Raw genomic sequence first — 22,500 nt, forward strand, 5'->3', positions numbered from 1 at the left:
TGGAGCGAAGACTAAATACAATGGAGACTTTGGGTTGGGAGGAATGCTAGTGAGTCAAAAAGCAATGTAAAAAGTGCCCAAAATTCCACAAAAACAAACAAATAGAGGAAAACCAAGAACAAAAGCAGAAGAAGAAAAAAAAAGAACAACAACAAAAAAAAACCCCCACAAAAACTTGAGTCCCAAATTAAATAATTTGTTCGTGATTGAGGCTTAAATGGGAGGAAAAGTAAAAGGAGAAAAGAAGAAATGAATAGAAAGGAAAAAATAAGAGTAAGAGAGAAACGAAGGAAGAAAAAAGGAAAGGAAAAAAAAACAAAAGGGGAGAGAGTGAGAGTTAAGGGTTTTGGAGTGTAACCCTAAAGCAGAGTTAGGATGAAGAAAAGAAATAAAATGTAACACTCATGGGTAGTGTAGTTCAAGAAAAGGGTAGCATAAGATGGGCAGAGAGTAAAAGGACCGAGGTGGAAGAAATAGAAATAATAATAAAGGCAATAAGATAGAAGAAAGAAACAACAACAACAAAGAATTAGTGGAACAAGTTATAAAGTCTGGATTTTTCTTGATTTTGAGAGGTTAACTTCTTCCTTTTTTCTTTTCTCCCCCTCTTCCTGGTCGGTGACTCTGTACCCCAGGTTCTGCCTCTGTGTCACTCTTAGGTAGGAATTTGCAGTTGATGGTATTCTATGGCAATGTCATATAATTGGCTTTAGTCTCGCTGGTAGTCAAGGGCTTGTTGGCATTTGCAAAGTCCAACAAGGAGAGAGTTTGCTTTCCTGGAGTCTCTTTCCTAGTCTCCCCTTCCTGAATTAGCAGCCTGGTGATCCAGCTATGAGGCTGCCACTGCTTCTGTCTGGGGAGTAAGAGGCTCAAAGAGCTGGGAAATCCCCACTCTATCCTCACTCAGCACAAGGCTCTGGGTAAGGCTCTGGCAGTCAGAGCCTCCAGCGTAATCAGGTGGGGCTGGGAGTCAATTGTTGTCAAGGTGACTGTTCAGTGCCTATCATTCAGTTGGACCACTCAACTCAGGCTTTCCACACTTGGTAGCCTGTTTTGGCTGGGAAGAAGAAGCACTAGTCGCTGTTTGCTTTATGGATCTTAATATCTGCCAAGTCCCTCTTGTTAGGTATATCCCTGAATATGGAGGCTCTGTCAATCAGAAGTTGCCCCCGCCCCTTTAGTGAAAGGCACTGAAAAATATCACGCCTCTTGTCTTGGATCGCTGAACTGGGAGAGATCTTATCAATTAGAGCCCCGTGGGTGCATAGATTTCGTGGGTTAAGCTAATTTCAGTGATTGGATCTGCAGCTGTGCTCCAGAAAGTATTTCAGGCTGTCTGCGCGCCCCTCCCCCCAGCGCTTGATTGTTAGCTTGAATGGCTGGGTGAGGTGCCCCACCCACGGAGAGAATCTCCTGACTAGGAAAGACAGCCTTGGCGCCCCTCCCGGACCTGGGCTCGGGGCGCGCACACGCGCGCGGTTTCTTGGCACGCCAGTGGCCGGGGACCGCGGCACGGGGCGTGCGCACAGTTTCTCAGCACGCCAGTGGACGGGGACCGTGGCACGGGCGCGCGCACAGTTTCTCAGCACGCCAGTGGATGGGGACCGCGGCACGGGGCGCGCGCGGGGTTTCTCCACACGCCGGTATCCGGGGACCGCGGCACAGGGCGCGAGCGCGGTTTCTCAGCACGCCAGTGGACAGGGACTGCGGCACGGGGCGCGCGCGAGGTTTCTCAGCACGCCAGTGGACGGGGACCGCGGCAGGGGGCGCGCACGAGGTTTCGCGCGGTTTCTCAGGGTATGCTGGGGCGGCCGCCAGTGCCCAGGCTACCGTCCCTGAGTGTGGGCGGGCAGCTGCACGTGTGGGTTGACTCACCACAGGTGTACTCTCTCCTCAGCAACAGTCCTTTTGCTTTCAGTTTGTGTGTGGAACTCCGGAATGCTCCGAGGATAAATTTTTCTGTTTCTAGTTGATAAATTTGTTGAGATTTTGGGGAGATCTGTCGGACGCGCTGCTCACGGCGCCATTTTTGTGACGTCACTCTTGTAATGTCTTTATGTAGTTTTGCTATTACATTAGACATCTTTGTTGCATCCGCATTTTGGCATGATGAATAAAGCTGCTATAAAAATCTGAGTGCAGATTTTTGTGGGGAAATATATTTTCAACTTCTTTGAGAAAAATACCAAAGAACACAAATGCTGGATGATACAGAAAAAGTACATCTATAAAGGCATAATTACAGGACTGATTTGCACCTTCATTGCAAAGGACTAGGACACTAAAAATATGAAAGCATATTTTAAACATTGGAAAGCAAGAAAATATAACTGGAATTCCTAATATAAGGCAAATGAATAAGTGAGGCCTGTATTAAGCATAGCTTTCTGCCTGGAGGCACTAGACCTGTTGAAAACAAGAGCACAAGGAAGCAAACAATTGTTAAGTTGTGTATGTGTGTGTGTGAAGTGATATAAAATTTTCTGAAGGTAGAATTGATAAATTAAAGATAGATATTTTAAATTTTAGAGTAAGCACACACATACACACACAAGTCAAACTTATAAGCCACTAGTGGAGATAAAATAGAATAAAAATGTATTGAATTAAAAAGAAGGCAAGAAATGAGAGAAAAGGGGCAAATAAAAATTGAATAGATAGAAATTCTCTCTATTCAAATATAATAATTTCTTTAAATGTAAATGATCCAAACCCTCCAATAAAGGCAGATATCTTCAGACCATATATATATATAAAAGAGCCAACTATACATTTATATAAAAATATACTTTAAATAAAGAGAAACAGTTTCCTATAACAGATAGGAAAAGATATATTATGCAAATACTATGTATAAGACTATTGGAATGACTGTACTAACATTCAAGTAGACAATGCAAGAAAAAATTTATTATTATGAATGTTTATTTAATCAAAGAAGATTAAAAATCTTTTTAGGTACCTAAATATATATGCATCTAATAACAGAACCTCAAAGTGGATGAAGCAAATACTGATAAATACAAAGGAAGAAACAAACTTATCCGCAATTATAGTTGCAGATTTCAACACTCCTGTCAGTAATTGATAGCACGAGTCAAAAAAAAATCAGTAAAGATAAAAGGTTGAAAAATACCATCAACCAAACCTATTGCAACTGATAGATAGGTCTACAAAAAATATTCTACCAAAGAACAGGAGAACACATATTGTCTTCAGTTCACATAAGACATTCTTCAAGTAGATAATAGACTGCCAAAAAAAAAAAAAAAAAAAGTCAAGCAACTTAGATTTAAATAATGCAAAACATAGTCTCTTGAATATATTAGAAATAAAAATATACATGTAGAAAAATCAACAAGCATTTTGAAGTTAAACAACATCTTTGCAAAAGATAATTTTACAAAATTAATTGAAACTAATGAAAATTATACAACTTATCAAAATGTGTGGCATATAGACAAAGCTTAACGTTTCCCTAGGTGTTCTGCTTAAAACGATTACATTAGAAATGAAGAAATATCTGGAATTAATGCAAAAACACTTGAAACAATTTTCAAAAGAAAGAAAGAAAGAAAGAGAGAGAGAGAGAGAGAGAGAGAGAGAGAGAGAAAGAAAGAAAGAAAGAAAGAAAGAAAGAAAAGGATTATACTTCCTAACTTTATTATTTACTAAAAAGCTGCTTCAACTTTGCCTTCCTGCTGCTGGGTGTGGGCGTCACCAGCTGATGGCCCTCACGCACCACCCCTCCAAGGCTGGTGTGCGCCTCGCCCGGCATTGGTGTCAGCGCTGGCCACGGCCTTCCCACCAGTGCTGGACTGCGGCAGCGGCGGCAGCAGCTATGATGAGGATGCACCTTGCGCCCTGGAGCAGAGGCCCCACAGTGCCCCCAGGCATTTGACTTCCCGCTGCTTTTGGCCGTAGGCAGCATGAACGTCATCTACCTTCGCCTGCTCTTCTTCATCCACGATCACTGCAAGATGAGGCCTGTGCACCTCGTGCCTGTCGTCAGCCACTACTGGACTTTGCATGGCCCGGCGCCCCTGTCCAGGTGGCTGCCAAGGGGGTAACTGGCTTTGGCCATGGCCCCACGATGCCAGCGCTCATGGGCATCTGGCCTCGGGGGCTCAGCTGCGGGGCACTGCCTACTCAAGCTTAAGGAGCTCAAGCCTGAGAAGAGAATAGGGTATGCCAGATACTCTATGCCATGATGCTGCTCCTCCTGCCGCTCTGGGGGCCTTGTGTCACGGCCAGTTGCAGGCAGGGCTCGGTGAGGCCTGGCACCGTCCCCCAGGACTACCTGACATCCTCCGTGTTGCTGACCTTTGCACAGGCCAGCATTGACCCTAGTGTATGCTTCCTCTTCTCTAGGGAGCTGAGGGACTGCTTCAAGACCCAATCCCCTTGCTGCCAGAGCCCCTAGCCACCCAGGTTACCCTCCCCTGTGACTCAAAATACGTTGGTTTTGTAAGGGCTCTCCTGCCATGTACACCCAAACCCAGCCTTTCTCTTGGGTCATGTCTTCTCTGCCTCCCCGTTTACTGTCTAAGCTGCTTTTAAAATGACTCAAAGTGGATTTGCATCTGGACTATACAGACTCCTTTTACGGGGGGGAGAAGGGGTTCCATTTCCAGCTCCCCCCTTCCCTTTGGCCAGCTCTGCTCATCTGTCCTCCTAAATATATTTTCATCATGAAAATAGGTTCTGGAGTCTTTGTTTTAGCATCGAAGTCTTTTATTCCATGTGATTACTTTTGAAAATAAAGGCTAAACTAATTTTCTTCATGCAACATTTCTTAAAGACCATGGCCAATTTTCTACAGAAGCTGTTTCTGACCACCTTAAGTGGCATTATATTTTTCAGTGAAGTAGAGGAGCCTTGGGGACTTTACAAGTTCTATTTCTCGGGGGACTTCACAAGTTCTATTTCTTGGGGGTCTTCCGTTGGAAGCAGGAGAGAGCAGTGGAATGGTTGTCTTGTGTTCTCTCTGCATTGCCAGCCATGGGGTAAGTTGTGATGCTCTATTCCTTGAAAGTGTTGAAAACTTTGTTCAGTACTGAGATTGAATTTAAAGAGCAGCTATGGGAGTAGCTAGCAAGGCAGTCCTTTTTAAAGCAGTAACAAGTAAGATTTGTTTTCTATGTTACTTTATACTACTAGAAAGTACAAGCCAGTGACAGCTGCTCTCTATATTATACCAATCTTGACTGGAAACATTTCTGTAAAACTGTAACTTTTAAAGGAGGTGTGGAGAAAATACAATATTGCTTGTTTTTGTGTGTACTGATTGAGATTCACTGACTTGGGGGGGGGGCTTTGACAAGCAGGGTTCTAAATCAAAATTGTTTAGCTATTTTTTGCCAATAAAAATTAAACTGATTTTTGTGGGAACAGCTTGTGCGTTGAGGAGCCAGTTTTATTCTGGCTTATGAAACTAATTTCCAATTTGAAAATTGTTCTTTTTCTTCATGGTATAAATGAATGGCATATAATGACACTCTACTTCCAGGAGACAAAGTGTTTCCTTAAAATTTGCTAGGTTAAGCTATGTCCTTCTACTGATGGTTATTTCAAATTGATAGTAAGAACTATAATTTTAAATAAATTTCTTTGTTAGATAGGTTTTACTCTTACATGGAAAGACTAAATTCTGCAAGTACTGTATAATTTTTGCTCGTAATGATACATTTTGATTAATGTACCTTCTGTTTTGAGGATTTATGCCTGTATTTCTCTTTGCATAATACAAATATACCAATGTTTTCACTCTGGAAAAAAATGACATTATAGTACTGGTGTAAGGAGAAACATATAGATCAGTGGAACAAAATAGAGAGTGCAGAAATAGACAAATGCACTAATAGTCAGTAGGTTTTTAAAAACTATTTTAAAAGGTGCAAATAATATTGCAGTTATTTAATAGGGAAAGGATAATGTTTTAAAAAAAGATATACCTATGAATAAAAATTAACTATAACCTTAACTCGTAGCATTAATGAAAACAAGAACAAAAATGAACTCAGAAACCTACATTTCCAGGAAAAAAGATAGGATAAAATTTCTGTGACTTTATTTAGGTAAATATTTCTTAGGTAGAATGAAAAAAAAAACCTTTATAAATAAAAAGAACTGATAAACTTGATATCACCAAAAGTAACACTTCTGTTCTATAAAGACAGTCATTAAAAAAAAACAATTAAAAGGCAGACTAAAGACTAAATGAACATATTTGCACTGGATATATCTGACAAAGTGCTAACATCCAGGATGTAAAAAGCATTTTTAAAACTTATAAAGAAAATTAGAATTCAGATTCTTTTTCTAAAATGGGCAATAGAGTTTAACAGATTTCATCAAAGAAGACATAAATGGCCAATAAGCACATGAAAAATAATGCTCACTAATACTATTAGGCCTCAAGGAAATAAAAAGGAAAAGCATGAGATATTGCTATATATTCACTAAAATGGCTAAAATTAAAAATACTGAAAATACCAGGTGTTGACAAGGATGTAAAGCAACTGTAAGTTTCATATCTTATTGCTAGAAATCTAAAATTGATTAACACTTTAGAATCAGTTTGACAATTTTTTACTATACAACTCAGCAATTCTACTCCTAAGTATTTGGCTAAGGGTTATGAAATGCCTTGTACTTGAATGCTCATAGAAGCTTTATTTTCAATTGGCAGAAATAATATAAACAGCCCAAGTAAATTAAACAAAATGTATATATCCATATAATAAAATGATAATCAGCAATTTTTAAAAAAAGGACTGTACTGTGATACCCCCAGTACATGAATGAATATAAAAAGTATTATGATGAGCTAAAGAAGTTGTGCACTATATGACCTTATATACAACAAAAAATCTAGATCAGGCAAAATGTATCTGTGGTGACAAAGCATATCAGTGACATGTAAGTGTAGGGAGTAAGCGTGGGGAGATGAAGGATGGCAAAGGAGTAAAAGGGAAGTCTTAGGGTGATGGAAATGTTCTATTATATCTTGATTGTGATGACTGCACTGATGTAGACAAAGTCTAAGTAAATTTATACAAAAATTATACTAAAAAAACCTGATTAAGGAAGCATATACCACTTAAACTCAAACAAAAAGAAAAAGGAACTGTGTGATTTGAGGCTAGTTCTTTTTCTCTAGAGGTTTTCATTTGCATCGGTGTTAAAAGGAGAATTGTTGAACTACCAACCCTGGCTGGATAGCTCAGTTGGTTCAAGTGTCATCCTGATATGCTAAGGTTGAGGATTCGATCCAGGGCAGGGCATATACATTACTCTCTCTCTCTCTCTCTCTCTCTCAAATCAAAAATTAAAAAAAAAAAAAAAAGTTGACCTAAAAAAACTTTAAGACTTACCACATTACACATTTCTAATGACAATTTAAAAAGTTTCTCCCAGAGGAGGTAACTTGATACCCAAGAGAGAAGATGGTCTTGGATCCAGGCAAACCAGGATAAATACTGGAATTCTCAGAGCAGGAATTAAACCTCTCATAGTTATATATTGTTTTTTCCATCAACAAAATTGGGATAAAACTCTATACTTTCTAGACCGGTTGTGAAAAACCAAATGATTCAAAACTTTATGAAATCAATGTCATGGCCCACACTAACAGGTGAATAGATATATATTCCCTTCACCTTTCACCAGAGAAAATCTCAAGATTCAAAACCAAAACCAGTGAAATATAATTCTTCCAAAGATCAAATATATAGCGGTATCAACTGAATCCTCTAGGGAGGACATTTGAGTTTCTATAAAAGATCCCGTCTTCTACTAACAGCCTTTGCAGATGCTCTGGGCATAGCACCTGTCATGCTGTTGAGGGTGAGAAGACAAGCATTAAGGAAGGCACAACAGTGGGAATAAGATAGGTCATCCTTGGGGAGCCTTCACTTTGCACTGGTTTCTCATGTTGAATACTCTTAGACAGCTGAAACATATGAATCTTTTCTTACTCCCTGACTCAACCGAAAGACTCCCAAGTGAGCTATAAACGTTATTTAGTGCACTTCCTTGGGTATCTCAAATGTATAGTTGAATTTGGGGCAGTTCAGGAAATTTGTATTTTCAATACTTTGATTTTGCTTTGGTTATTTTTCTTTCTAAATTAAAAAGAGAAAAACCCTAGCTACTTATGTCTTTTGAAGCCACAGGTAGAATAATTTAGTGTGTTGAGCATCTATATTACTCAGCTTTGTGGGAAGCAAAATCTTGCATTTGTTTAAACATACAACAATATTTCCTTTGTAGGGGCAGAGACTTAAGGTTTTACTAGATCATAAAGTAAGAAACAGTTTAAATGAAACTACAATGACATACTAAACCAGATCAGAAAAATGTAGATACTTCTAAGCTCCAACACTACCACCTAGAGACACAGAACATTTCACAACCAATGTATCAACCCACCACTGCCAATGGCGTAGTTAAACAACTCCTATAGGGCCAATTTAAAAGGGTAAATATGAAATAAGCTTTTATTAATGCTTCCCTTTATCATGAAATCCATTTCCCACTGTCATTTGAGCATTTTAAGATGGCCCACTACCAGCACAGCCATTTTAGTTTACATCTGACTGTGCACCAAGCAGAAAACAAATCAAATAATTTAAATAATAAAAGAATGTACTATTTCAGCCCTGGCTGGCTAGCTCAGTGGTAGAGTGTCCACCTGGCGTCTGGAAATCCCAGGTTTGATTCTCAGCCAGGGTACATAGGAGAGGCACCCATCTGCTTTTCCACCCTTCCCTCTCTCTTTTCTCTCCATCTCTCCCCCTCCCACAGCCAAGGTTCCATTGGAGCAAAAGTTGGCCCAGGTGCTGAGGATGGCTCCATTGCCTCCTCCTCAGGTGCTAGAATGGCTCTGGTTTCAATGGAGCAATGCCCCGGATGTGCAGAGCATCACCTCCTAGTGGGCATGACGGGTGGATTTCTGTCAGGAGCATGCGGGAGTCTGTTTCTCTGCCTTCCCGCTTCTCACTTCAAAAAATTACAAAAGAAATAAAAAAAGAATGTACTATTTCAAAATGACTCCATTCTTTAAAATATTTACAGGAGCCCAGTTTTTTTCCAAAGAGGGCAAATGTAACAAAAGAACAGAGCAATGGCTTCTTCCTCTTCTCAAAGTGAGCCAGAGCATTCTAGATATTTTCTAAGAATGTAAAAGGATCCACTGACATGGCACTCAACCAGCTGTTGCCTATCTTCACCTTTCCCACTCTAGGTAATGTCTCCAGTTATAACCCTGTGTCTCAGGGCATTTAGGACCAGAATGTTCTTTGATTGATTAAAAAATTTATATTGGTTGATCATGCTGAGAAATGACAATTATCCCCATTCAGGCAAAGAGGGCTCTGGCAGAATTAGGGTTAATTTTGTCCCCCCCCCCAACCAGTAGCTCCCCCACACCTGTCAACCATCAAGGTCAGGCTTGCCAGAAACCTAGGAGTGAATGGGCATGGACGCAGCTGTAGCAAATTAGTGTATCCTGAGGAGGTCCAGCATGAAAGATGTGAACTCTTGCCTATGTCTCTATGGGGTTTTGACTGATCCAAAAACTAGGTTTCTGTGAGGAATCAAGAGAGATAGGTGCCCCAGAGACTTCCTTCACTGTCTTCCCTTAATAGCATGTAATATGTAAAATGGTGTGTGTGTCTGTATTTGTGTGTGTGCATCTATGTATTTTTCATAAAGCTCTTTGGGATTATAGTAGAGCAGGGACATTGATCTATAATTTTTAAAACCAGAAGAAATGTTTTAGAAAAAATATATAATAATGAAGATGGTCTTTCAGCTATCTCCATCACCAGGTATAGGAACCACATAATTATTGATGAAACAATATTTAATGATTTTCATCAATGCCCTTTCTCAAGAGATTGTAGGTTTTACAATACACCAATCATGTATGTAGATGTTTTAAAGAAAGGGACTAAAAATGAATAATTTGGAAAAAAGGTACTTGGCTCAATTGTGACAATATCTTGATAACTGTAAGTGCCAAATTCTTTGTTATTTGAACTCTAAATTCTGCCTTGGGTTTGTTTTCTTATTTATTTTTAATGTGAAAAATATACAGAAGGTTATGTCATAATCAAGTCTCTTAAATTCTGGAGGGAGTATAAGATGTTCTAGGCCTTTGAGCCCTGCCTGTTTTCAGCTTTGTGTGTTACATAAAAGGAGTGAAATTGCAGGAAAGGTAGAAAGGTTATACAGTGAGAAAGAAATGAAAGATGAAGGGAACATGGAGAGATGCTTAAATAGTACTTTACGTTCCTTTACTTGTTCAGTTTCTCTAGTGGAAAGTGAGGCCAATCTTTCCAGCAATATCAGGATAAAAACACTGCAGAATGCTGTGCATTCTCTTTGCACTGAGTAGGAACAAAAAGAAAAGTGGGGCAGAGGGATACATCGCAGTGATTCCACAAAGCCAGAACATATTCTCTGTAGAGGAGCAACAAAATAAAGCAAATACATCTAATTGCTTATAAAGTTAGTCTCAGTACCTATAGTTCAATTACAGTCTACTACCAAATCCTACATCAGTATATAAAAAAGTGCAATCCTAAAAATGACATTTTGGCTGAGCAAAAGTTCCAGAATCCTACAGGATCATGATTTAATGTTTCACACCCTATAAACATCATAATAGCAAAGACATAATGAAATCAGTTGTGAAAGAGGTTGTCTCACAGGGCTCCCGAATTACATGTAAAGTTTTTGAAGGGGAAGAGGGCAATTGGTGAAATAAGCATCCGATTTGGCCCAGCACAGTCACTCAAAGCAGATAAGGAAAAAAAACTGTCTAAACTGGTATTTGAAAATTTAGGGGGCTTGTTGAGATAATTGATTTAAGAGACCTCAATTAATCAAAATACCCCAAGCATCTTAAGAAAGGGAGTTGCTTCAATTACAGAGGCTATTATTGGACACTGTAGAACCTACTTCTTAAGGACCTGCAGAGTCTGCAGAGTCTCACTGTGTGTATCAAGTTTTGCAATAGAGATGGGTAGCTAGGTCCTACCTGACTCGGCAAGACCAAACTGACCTGCAGAATAGAAAGTCTTTGCCCTCACTTTCTTCCTTTTCCATTTACATGGACCCATGATGCTCCTTAACTCTGCCCTCCACTTGTCTTGAAGGATGGAGGGAGCGCTTGAAAAGAATGTGGTGGTATGTGGCTTCTTCACCAAGACTGCCGGCACATGTCTCGGAGCACATGCACACAGCGATGGTGTGTGATGTGTGCATTTTCAGCCACCTTAGGGGGTTTGTTGGGAGCAACTTATTTCACAGTGTAAACCATTGACCTCCATATATTTTACTTACATTATTTTTTCTCTTGAGAACATTCCTCATTTTAGTACTATGAAACCATATCGAATGAAGTAAATAGGTATCCAAATTGGAATTTCAATTTTCAAAGTTACTTAATTTAATCAGCTGTTTAAAAGTAAGAATTGTCTATACTAAACTTATTGGGCTGATTACTAACAGTCTTTTTTTTTAGTTTTTATTTATTCATTTTTAGAGAGACAGGAGAAAGAGAGAGAGAGAGAGAGAGAGAGAGAGAGAGGAACAGGAATCATCAACTCCCATATGTGCTCTGACCAGACAAGCCAAGAGTTTCAAACCAGTGACCTCAGCATTCCAAGTTGACTCTTGATCCACTGTACCACCACAGGCCAGGCACTAACAGTCTTAAACCAATGGTGAGCAAAGGGTATTTGTGATTATCTTCTACAGAACAAAACGGATGTTGACATATATCAACCACTTCATCAGATAAGGATGGTCATGCTGCTAAGTAATGGAAGTATAGGTGTAGTCACCCTCATTCTAGTAGTTATCACAGATGTGAGATCCCCTTCTAAGTGTAGAATAAACTCAGCAGTAAAAACCAGCCTCTCGTTCCTCTGCTCAGTGTTGGCATTAGTTAGAACTCTGATTTAAGTAAGAAAAACTAGATACCGTATTTTTTGCTCCATAAGGCATACATTTTTCCCCAAAAAGTGGAGGGGGAAATGCCCATGTGTCTAATGGAGTGAAAAATACCGTATTTCTAGTATAGACCCTATGGGTAAACTTGACATATGCTAAACTCATATATGGGGAAAAAAAGTTAATATTTCTTTTGTTATCAGAAACTATTTCTATGTTTTTTTCTGAAGCTTAGATTTTCTTTAATAATGATAAGAGAGACTAAGATAAATGGGATTTCAAATATGTCATTTAAAGGTAACATCTTTTTCATTTTAAAATTGACCTTTTGGCATTACCTCTGTCCTATTTTCTTCATCCTAACCAAGATGTTTCCTGGACATAGAATGAAGTGTCAGAAAATCTCATATTTGAGTAGTGGCCTTCACTAAGATGTCCCTTGCCCCATTTGATTATTGTTCACCCTGCTGTCATTTACTTTGGTATCTGCAACTGATGAAAGTTGTTATGCTTTATTTTGTTTTCTTCGTACAGTCAGTGCCGAAATGTGCCTGTCCTCCCACAGACAGGCTGGACTGCTCTTGCCTTAACCTTTCCCGCCAACACTGCTCTGAGGAATCTCTGCCATAATTTTTATTTGACCCCAGCCACTTCCCTTAAAAACTCCACCCTGATAAACCAATGATTTCTCTATTTTCCATGGGGACACATTATGACTTTGAGACATTTCCTGCCAGAGGTGCAGGGTTGAGGAATCAAGGGCGAGAGGTCGTCTGTGGCTCTTCAGCCATCACAACTCAGCTGTGTGTCCAGTGCTGTTGTGGGACAGTCAACTGACTGGCCTCCTGGTTAGTTGCAACGGGTGGTGGGGTCCCAGGCTCCTTTACCCTCATTATCACCCCTCTCCCCTACCTATCCACACAGAGGTAGCTGGGTTTCTCTACCAATACCCAGTTTTCATCTTGAGATTTATTCTAAAATGAAGTACATTAAAATAGAATAGAGAATTCAAGGCACAAGGATCTGAATTTTGCTCTTCTCTCTCTCTCTCTCTCTCTCTCTCTCTCTCTCTCTCTTATCCTATCCATTTTAAAGATTCAGATGTGTTCTCTCTGTAGTATCCCCTGGTTGTTTTTCTTTCTATCTGTATCCTGTATAATAAAACAAAATTTTTAGTCTATAAAATTTGTTTTTAAAATGTAAGAAAAATTGGAATTCATAAATTCGTTTGTCTTTTATTTAAGCCTATACTTTATTTTATTATCTTATTTTTATTTTTTGTGACAGAGACAGAGAGAGGGACAGATAGGGACAGACAGAAAGAAAGGGAGAGAGATGAGAAGCATCAATTCTTTGTTGCGGCACCTTAGTTGTTCATTGATTGCTTTCTCATATGTGCTTTGACCGTGGGGCTACAGCAGACCGAGTAACCCATTGCTCAAGTCAGAGAGATCTTGGGCTCAAGCTGGTGAGCTGTGCTCAAATCAGATGAGCCCATGTTCAGGCCGGAGACCTCGAGGTTTCAAACCTGAGTCCTCCACGTACCAGTCCAGCACTCTATCCACTGCGCCACCGCCTGATCGGTCTAAGCCTATATTTTAAAAGTACCGTTTTATTGGTACACCAAATAAATTTATCAGAAATACCTAATATCTTTGTTCTAGTTGATATCACAATTTATCCTGAATCATGACATATTTGATTTAATGGATGGGAAGTGAGAGAGATTATAGTTTAAAGGGAATAAAAAATAATGCGCAATTTCAAAAACCATAAACCTATTTTCCACCTCACAAATAATAGATATTAAAATATAAGGATTCTGGGATATCTATCCAGGAAAGGAGAAACTGTCTCTGAGCCTAGCATCGCCTGGCATCAGGGCTCAATATGCTATGACAAACTCTATCTACATTTTCTGTCTTACTCTTCATGTGTTTTATCAGTTTTTATTTTATGAACCAATTTTCTCTACACACTACTCTACAAAATGAAAAGTATGAGAGCTGTGTTGAGCTCTCTAGGTTCTACAGTTCTCCTCCAAGAATCCTGCTTTTACTGGGGCTGGGCCACCATTGCCCATTCTCGATTTACTAAACAGAAAACTAAGTGCCCTAGCTTGAATCCTGAGCCCATCTTCCATTTGTCTTTTGGGTGAGGGAGCAAACTGGTATGACATGAGCATGGGTTCATTTTTCATATGGTTGAGAGTGAAATTTATTTTCCATTCCTTTTTTTTTCTTAAAGGAAAAAGGGTAAAGCAAAAATCTATAAATGTTCAGTATTATATTCCTCTTAGCATCTCTACAAACTTATACTTCTATTTTTTAAAAAAATAAATGGGATACGTTAGTGAAGAATTCTTAAGTATACATAACAAAATATTATTTTTTATAGAATTTACCTTTTTAAATTTGTGGGCTTACACCATTTTATACTCATTTTTCCCCCTGAATTTCTCAAGATAATGTCTCAAGACATTTTACTAAATTATTTATGATTAAAATAAAAAGAAACAAAGCCCTTTGGGATTATAAATTAATAACTTTTTTCCAGTTAGAGATCATATTTATAAGGATTTATTTTTTTATTTATCTCTGTTCTCTAGGATTTAAAAATATTTCACCATCAGTAATCTACCCAGTTTATGTTTCTCAGTGCACAATATTTTGACTAATCAGTCTACCTTGCATCTTTTTGGTGTTATTTTGAGATCATGTAATTTAGCCTATATCTTATTTACAATATTTATTATAAAAATATGTATATATTCTACTTTAATTTGTTGACATGATGAATGATAGTGGGTCTTTAAAATCAAACCATTCTATTAATGTCACCCCAATAAATTTAATAAAAAATAAAATCAATGTATTCTATAATTAATCATTATATTTAATGTTTAAACTGTGTTTTGTTTTTTTCCTGAAAAACTTTCACTGACTCTGTGCTGAATTCTAAGAAAATACTGGTAGATTTTAATTCTTAATTAAGATTTGATTTTATTTTGGATTGTGTACTAACATTAAAAAATGAACTTGAGGTTTTTCTTTGTTATCAGTGTTATCTACCTTTGACATGTTTCTATCAATATTCAGCTGATTTCATAGTTCTCTGCAATAACTTAAATAGAATTTATGTAGAAAATAAATAGAATTGAAAGCACTGGTTGTTTAAAATTTTTAAATAATTTGAACTTAAACCCTAACCTTCACTTTGGAAGTTTTTTTATGTCCATTTTTCTATTTATTCTACAATAATTTTCTTTATTTTTTGTTTAGGTTTTGATATACAGTGGTATCTTAAGATATGAATTTAATTTGTTCTGTAACCGAGCTCGTAAGTCAGTCAACTCATATATCAAACTGCTGATACTGGACCCATGCACCAACGTGCCAATTAGCGGCAGCTTCCCAAATCATGACTCGTAGCTTGGAATTTTGCTGGGATCTTGAACAAAAATACGGACTGAGTCGCAGCTTCGTATCTTAAAAAAAAATTGTATGTTGGTCTGTTTCTACATCAAGGTACCACTGTATTCTTAATTTTTGACCACCTTTTTAGCTTTTTCTGATTTACTTATTTCACTCAGTATAATGTTTTCAGGATCCACCCATGTTGTCATAAATGACACTACGTCATCATTTCATATGACTGAGTAGTATTCTATTGTGTTTGTATATATGATATATATATATACACACATACCACATCTTTATTCAATCCTCTACTAAGGGACACTTTGGTTGTTTTTATGTCTTGGCCACTGTGAATAATGCTGTGATGAACATGGAGTTGCATGTGTCTTTAAATATCAATGTTTTCGAGTTTTGGGGGTAGATACCCAATACAGGAATTACTGGATCATATAGTAATTCTATTCTTAATTTCTTGAGGAACCACCATACTTTCTTCCATAATGGTTGTACCAATTTACATTCCTACCAGCAGTAAATGAGGATTTCTTTTTCTCCACAGCCTCTCCAACACTTGTTATTACCTGTCTTATTGATAATAGCTAATCTAACAGGTGTGGAGTGGCATCTCATTGTAGTTTTGATTTGCTTTTCTCAAACAGCTAGTGAAAATGTGCATTTTTTCATATATCTGTTGCCTATTTATATGTCATCTTGGGAAAAGTATCTATTCAGGTCCTCTCTCCATTTTTTAATAGGATTCTTTGCTTGTTTGTTGCTGAGCTTTGTGAGTTCTTTATATATTGAATATTTTGGATATTAACCCCTTATCACAGCTGTTGTTTGCAAATATCATCTCCCATTTTGTTAGCTATTTGTTTTGTTGTCAGTTTCTTTTGCAGTGCAGAAGCTTTTAGTTTGATATAATCCCAATCATTTATTTTTGTCTTTACTTCCCTTGCCTTTGGTGTCAAATTCATAAATTGTTCTCTACAGTCAAGGTTCATGAGTTTAGTGCCTATGTTTTTTTCTATGTAATTTATTGTTTCAGGTCTTATATTTAGGTCTTTGATCCATTTTGAATTAATTTTTGTGCAGGGGGACAAAATTAATATTAATCACACAAACTGTAGTCAAGTGTGATTCTTTTGTATGTGGCTTTCCAATTTTCCCAGCACAATTTATTGAAGAGGCTTTCTTTTCTCCATTGTGTATTTTTGCCTCCTTTGTCAAAAATGATTTTTCCATATATATGTGGTTTTATTTCTGGGCTCTCAATTCTGTTCCACTGGTCTGTGTGTCTGTTTTTTCCAATACCATGCTGTTTTGATTATTTTGGCTCTGTAGTATAAGTTGAAGTCAGGTATTGCAATACCTCCAGCTTTGTTCTTTTTTCTCAGGAGTGCTTTGGCTATTCGAGATTTTTTTATGTTTCCATGCAAACCTGGTAATTTTTTGTTCAGTTTCCTTAATTAAAAAATGACATTGAATTTCGATGGGAATTGCATTAAATTAGTATATAGCTTTGGGTAATATGGCCATTTGAACTATATTGATTCTTACAGTTCATGAACATGGAATATATTTCCATTTCATTGTGTCTTTTTCAATTTCCTTTAATAATGCTTTGTACTGTTCAGTATATAGATCCTTTACATTTTTTGTTAAGTTTATTTCTAGGTATTTTATTTTTTGTTGCAATTGTAAAAGGGATTTTTTTTAGTTCATTTTCTGAAGTTTCATTGCTGACATATATAAAAGCAATAGACTTCTGTATATTATTAATTTTGTATCCTGTGATCTTCTTAAATTGGTTTATTGTTTCTATTAGTCTTTTTGTGGAGTCTTTGGGGGTTTCTATATACAAGATCATGTCATCTGCAAAATGTGACACCTTTAATTCATCTTATCCAATCTAAATGCCTTTTATTTCCTTCTCTTTTCCAATTGCTATGGCTGAAACTTCCAGCACTATGTTGAATAGGAATGGAGAGTGTGGACAACCTTGTCTTGTTCCAGATTTTAGAGGAAAAGCTTTCAGTATTACCATTTAGTGTGATACTAGCTAATGGTTTGTCATATATGGTCTTTATTGAGTGTTTTAAACATAAAAGGATGTTGTATTTTATTGAATGCCTTCTCTGCATATATTAATAGGATCATAATTTTTGTTCTCTGTTTGGTTGATATGGTGTATATAACATTAATCAATTTATGTATACTGAACTACCCTTTTGCTCCTGGAATGAATCACCACTTGACCGTGATGTATTATTTTAAAATGGGTTGTTGTATTCAATTTGCTAATATTTTGTTTAGGAATTTTACATCTGTATTCATTAGAGATATTGGTCTGTAGTTTTCTTTTTTTCTGTTGTCCTTGCCAGGTTTAGGTATGAGGATTATGTTGGCCTCACAAAATGTGGTAAGGAGTATTGCTTCTTTTATTTTTTTTGGAAGACTTTGAGAAGAGTATCAACTAATTCTTCTATAAATGTTTGGTGTAATTCACTAGGATAGCCTGGACTTTTATTTTGGGGGAGGTTTTTGATAGCTGTTTACATTTCCTCCCTGCTATGGATCTATTTAGGCTTTCCACTTCTTTGTGACTTAGTCTAGGAGGATTGTAGTTCTAGGAATTTATCTATTTCTTCTAGATTGTTGAATTTGGCACCATGTAATGTTTCAAAGTATTCTACAATGATCCTTTGTAAATCTATGATATCTGTGGTAGTTTCTCCTCTTTCATTTCAGATTGTGAGTTCTTTCTCTTTTTTCCTTAGTGAGTCTAGCCAGAGGTTTATAAATTTTATTGATCTTTTCAAAGAACCAGCTTTTCATTGTCTTAATTTTTCTATAGTTTGTTCTCTATTTTATTTATTTCTGCTCTAATTTTTACTATTTCCTTTCTTCTGCTAATTTAGGTTGCCTTAGTTCTTCTTTTTCTAGTTATTTCAGATGTGATGCAAAGTTGTTTACTTGGGATCTCTCTCGTTTCTTGATGTAAGCCTGTAATGATATAAACTTCCCTCTTATTACTGCCTTTGTTGTATCCCAGAAATTTTGATATGTGATATTGTCATTTTCATTAGTCTGTATATATCTTTTAATATCTCCTTTTATTTTTTATTTGACCCAGTAATTTTTTAACAATAAGTATGTGTTTAATTTTCACATTTTTGTGGGTATGTTTACTTCTTTTTGCAGTTGAATTCTAGTTTCAAAGCCTTATGATCAGAGAATATGCTTGGTATAATTTCAATCTTTCTGAATTTGTTGATGTTAGTTTTGTGGCCCAACAGACAGTCTATTCTTGAGAGTGTTCCAAGTACACTGGAGAATAGTGTGTACTCTAAAGTCCTGGGATGAAATGTCCTATAAAAGTCTATAATGTCCATTTGGTCTAGTGTGTCATTTAAGGCAGATATTTCTTTATTTTCCATTTGGATGATCAATCCAGAGCCATCAATGGTGCATTGAGATCTCCAAGTATTATTATGTTTTTGTCTGTTTCTACTTATAGATCAGTTAGTAGGTGTCTTACATATTTTGGTGCTCCCTGTTTCTGTTTGCTTCTTGGATTTGAGGCTCTAACTCTTTCCACAGGTTTAGAAAATTTTCATCCATAATTTGTTTAAATATGTTTTCCATTCCCTTTTCCCTCTCTTCTTCTTCTGATATACCCATTACTATTTCTTCATTTTGTATTTTTCTGAAGTGAGAAGCAGGGAGGCAGAGAGACAGAATCTCGCATGCATCCAACTGGGGCCCACCTGGTAAGTCCACCAGGGGGTCAGACTCTGCCCATCTGGGGCATTGCTCTATTGTAACCAGAGTCATTCTGGTGCCTGAGGCAGAGGCCATGAAGCCATCCTCAGAGCCCGGGCTAACTTTGTTCCACTGGAGCCTCGGCTTCAGGAGGGATAGAGAAAGACAGAGAGGAAGGAGAGGGGGAAGGGTGGAGAAGCAGATGGGCACTTCTCTTGTGAGCCCTGGCCAGGAATCTAACCTGGAACTTCCACACGCTGGACCGACGCTCTAACAGTGAGCCAGCCAGCCAGCCAGGGTCTATACCCATTATTCTTATATTGCTCTTTCTGATGGAGTCAGAAAATTCGTGTAGAGCTCTCTCAGTTTTTTAATTCATGGTCTGTCTTCTCCTTTTTCTGTTGTCTCTAGTTACCTGTCTTTGAGGTCACTGATTCTCTCCTCTCTCTAGCCTGTTCTAATAAATAACCTTGTTACCTCATTTTTCAGTTCATGTATTAAGTTCTTCATCTCTGTTTGATTCTTTTTTAAAGTTTCAGTCTCATTGGTAAAGTACTCTAATTGTTTATCACTTTGGTTTTTTTTGTTTGTTTTTTTTTTGTTTTTTTCTTTTCTTTTTTTTTGAAGCTGGAAACGGGGAGAGAGAGTCAGACAGACTCCCGCATGCGCCCGACCGGGATCCACCCGGCATGCCCACCAGGGGGCGACGCTTTGCCCACCAGGGGGCGATGCTCTGCCCCTCCGGGGCGTCGCTCTGCCACGACCAGAGCCACTCTAGTGCCTGGGGCAGAGGCCAAGGAGCCATCCCCAGCGCCCAGGCCATCTTTGCTCCAATGGAGCCTTGGCTGCGGGAGGGGAAGAGAGAGACAGAGAGGAAGGAGGGGGTGGGGGGTGGAGAAGCAAATGGGCGCTTCTCCTATGTGCCCTGGCTGGGAATCGAACCTGGGTCCCCCGCATGCCAGGCCGACGCTCTACCGCTGAGCCAACCGGCCAGGGCCTCACTTTGTTTTTTGAGCTTATTTGATTGCCTATCAATGTTTTCCCACAACTCATTGAGTTTTTTTTAAAACTTCAATTTTAAATTCTCTATCATTTAACTCCAAAGTTTCCATGTAAGTGAGATTATTTTCTGGAGATTTTTCATTATCTATCTGAACTACATCTCTGTCTTGAATATCCATGATGTTTGATTTCTTTTTCCTTGATGGCTTTTGAAAGTAGCATTGTTAAGAACCAAGAAAAATTTTTAACAATAGGTGTTGCTGTACTACAGGTTTTGGCTCTGTGAAATCTTAGTACTCTGCTGTTGGAATGATGTTAACAGGGCTGCAGTTGTGTTGGTTGTGTGCTGTGAGAGCTTTACAGTTTCAACTTCATGGCTTTAGCAGTGGCAATTTCAGGTCTCCAGTAGTTCTTCCCCACATATCAGTAGACCAGGGGATCAGATGCAGAGCAGTTCCACCTCTCAGGGGAAAGAGTGGCCCCAGAAAGTCAGCTGTGTTGGGACTGCCACTACCCCTCTTCATATGATGAGGGGAAGGTAGTGGCACCTGGGAGGCTGGGAGGGTGCACTTTGGTCTTTCCTGACACTGCACAGAGTGTGGGTCACTGGTAGAGGGCCAGCTGTGGCGAGTGTACTTGAGTGCTGTGGGTCTAGCATGTGCAGCACCACATGGGCTGATCTCCTTTGGCTAAGTGCTTACTGATGGAGCATGTGCCTTGCTGTGTGAGCCAGGCACCATGGGCTCAGTGTGCACTGATGGAGCACACACCCTGTGCCACAAGAGCCAAGCACTTAGGGCTCAGGACATGCTGATCGAAAGAGTACTGCAGGTTGAGCATGGGCCCCACGCCAACTGTTCACAAGCCAAGTGACATAGGCAGTCCTCAGTAACCCTGTGCCTGGTTGTGCCCACCTTAGTTCAGCTCCTTCCTCCCTGACCTTCAGTCTCTCCACCTTTCCTGGCTCAGAATAAAACTCCATCCCTCAGTCCAGAAAGGAGAAAGAAAGATTCAGTCTTCTGCCTTCTCTCCTTTCCAGATTCTACCATGAAAATGTTTTATCTTCTAACTCTTTTCAACATGGCCCACCTTCAGTCCATTTCTTGTGCAGATCTTTTAGGCACTCACTGCAAGCTCAGCTGGATCTCCTTTGCTGCATTATAGTTCAATTCATTATAGCTGTTGAAATTTTAAAAGGAGAAATCAGAAGTATTTCTCACACTGCCATTTCTCTGACGTCACTCCAATATTAAATTTCTTTCAAAATATGTCTCTAGAAGATTAATGATATAAAATTAAATTGCATTTTTTTAATTTATTCAATTTTAGAAGGGGGGAGGAACAGGAAGCATCAACTCCCTTCTGTGCCTTGTCTGGGCAAGCCCAGGGTTTTGAACCGGCGACCTCAGCATTCCAGGTCGACACTCTATCCACTGCACCACTGTAGGTCAGGCATTAAATTGCATAATTTTAAATTAAGAAACAATTAAATAAATTTAATCACATGCAATTGGATGAATCAAATATATCAAATATTTTAGTTAGATTAAAATTAATTGATTAAATCAGAACCTTGGGTTCTTACCTCTACTCAAAGAACTTTTTTAACACTGTCATTTCAAAGAAGAGAGAAAACAAAAGTCTGGTCAGAACTTTAAAAAAAAAGAGTCCTGTTATTCTGTTCTATTGCTTCAGTCATGGCTGCATGTATGCCTGCTAAAAACAATAAGAAATCTAGATTTCATGTGCAAGCTGCAGTTTTTTGTTTGTTTGTTTTTTAATGCCCCCAACTTAACCAAGATATAACAAAAAGTTACTCAGCTGAAGCAGTTCAGTTGTCTGAGAAATAAACATGTTGCAATAGGACCTGTGCTGATAGGCAAAGACCAATAACATTATTTATAAAATAGTAGTACATCATATTTCAAGTTCTAGGAGTTTTGCCTTATATTCAACTACAAAGCCAATATCAAAGAAGTTGGATTGACAGTTTTATAACTTTTGCCATGGTAAATACATCCTTCAAATTTGACTCACATATATGTACATACACATATGCACACATATATATTTTATCAAGAGCCTACCCATATTGCTGCAGTGACTGGGTCAGGAAGAATGCCAGCTTCATAAGGCCACTTGGACCCTACTACTGATGCCTGATCCTTTGCCCAGGTTCTTCTCTCCTCTATGGTAAATTTTTTCTGAGAAAGGTAGGGCAAATGTTATCAACCTTGCCTACCAACTGACCTCAATTAGGGCTATTTTATCACATCAGAAATGTTTTAATAATATTTATCTCTGAGAGCAGAAGTATAGATTTTAGAAGCTTTGGTTCAGAGGAAGCTGG

At 38.2% G+C, this 22,500-nt stretch overlaps 1 pseudogene; it reads left to right on the forward strand.

Annotated features, from left to right (window-relative positions):
- The first annotated feature begins 1,597 nt into the window (after window positions 1–1,597).
- On the forward strand, window positions 1,598–15,395 carry LOC136329991 (probable G-protein coupled receptor 27; annotated as a pseudogene).
- Window positions 15,396–22,500: the final 7,105 nt, after the last annotated feature.

Source organism: Saccopteryx bilineata, chromosome 3 (assembly GCF_036850765.1).
Source record: "Saccopteryx bilineata isolate mSacBil1 chromosome 3, mSacBil1_pri_phased_curated, whole genome shotgun sequence".
NCBI lineage: Eukaryota > Metazoa > Chordata > Mammalia > Chiroptera > Emballonuridae > Saccopteryx > Saccopteryx bilineata.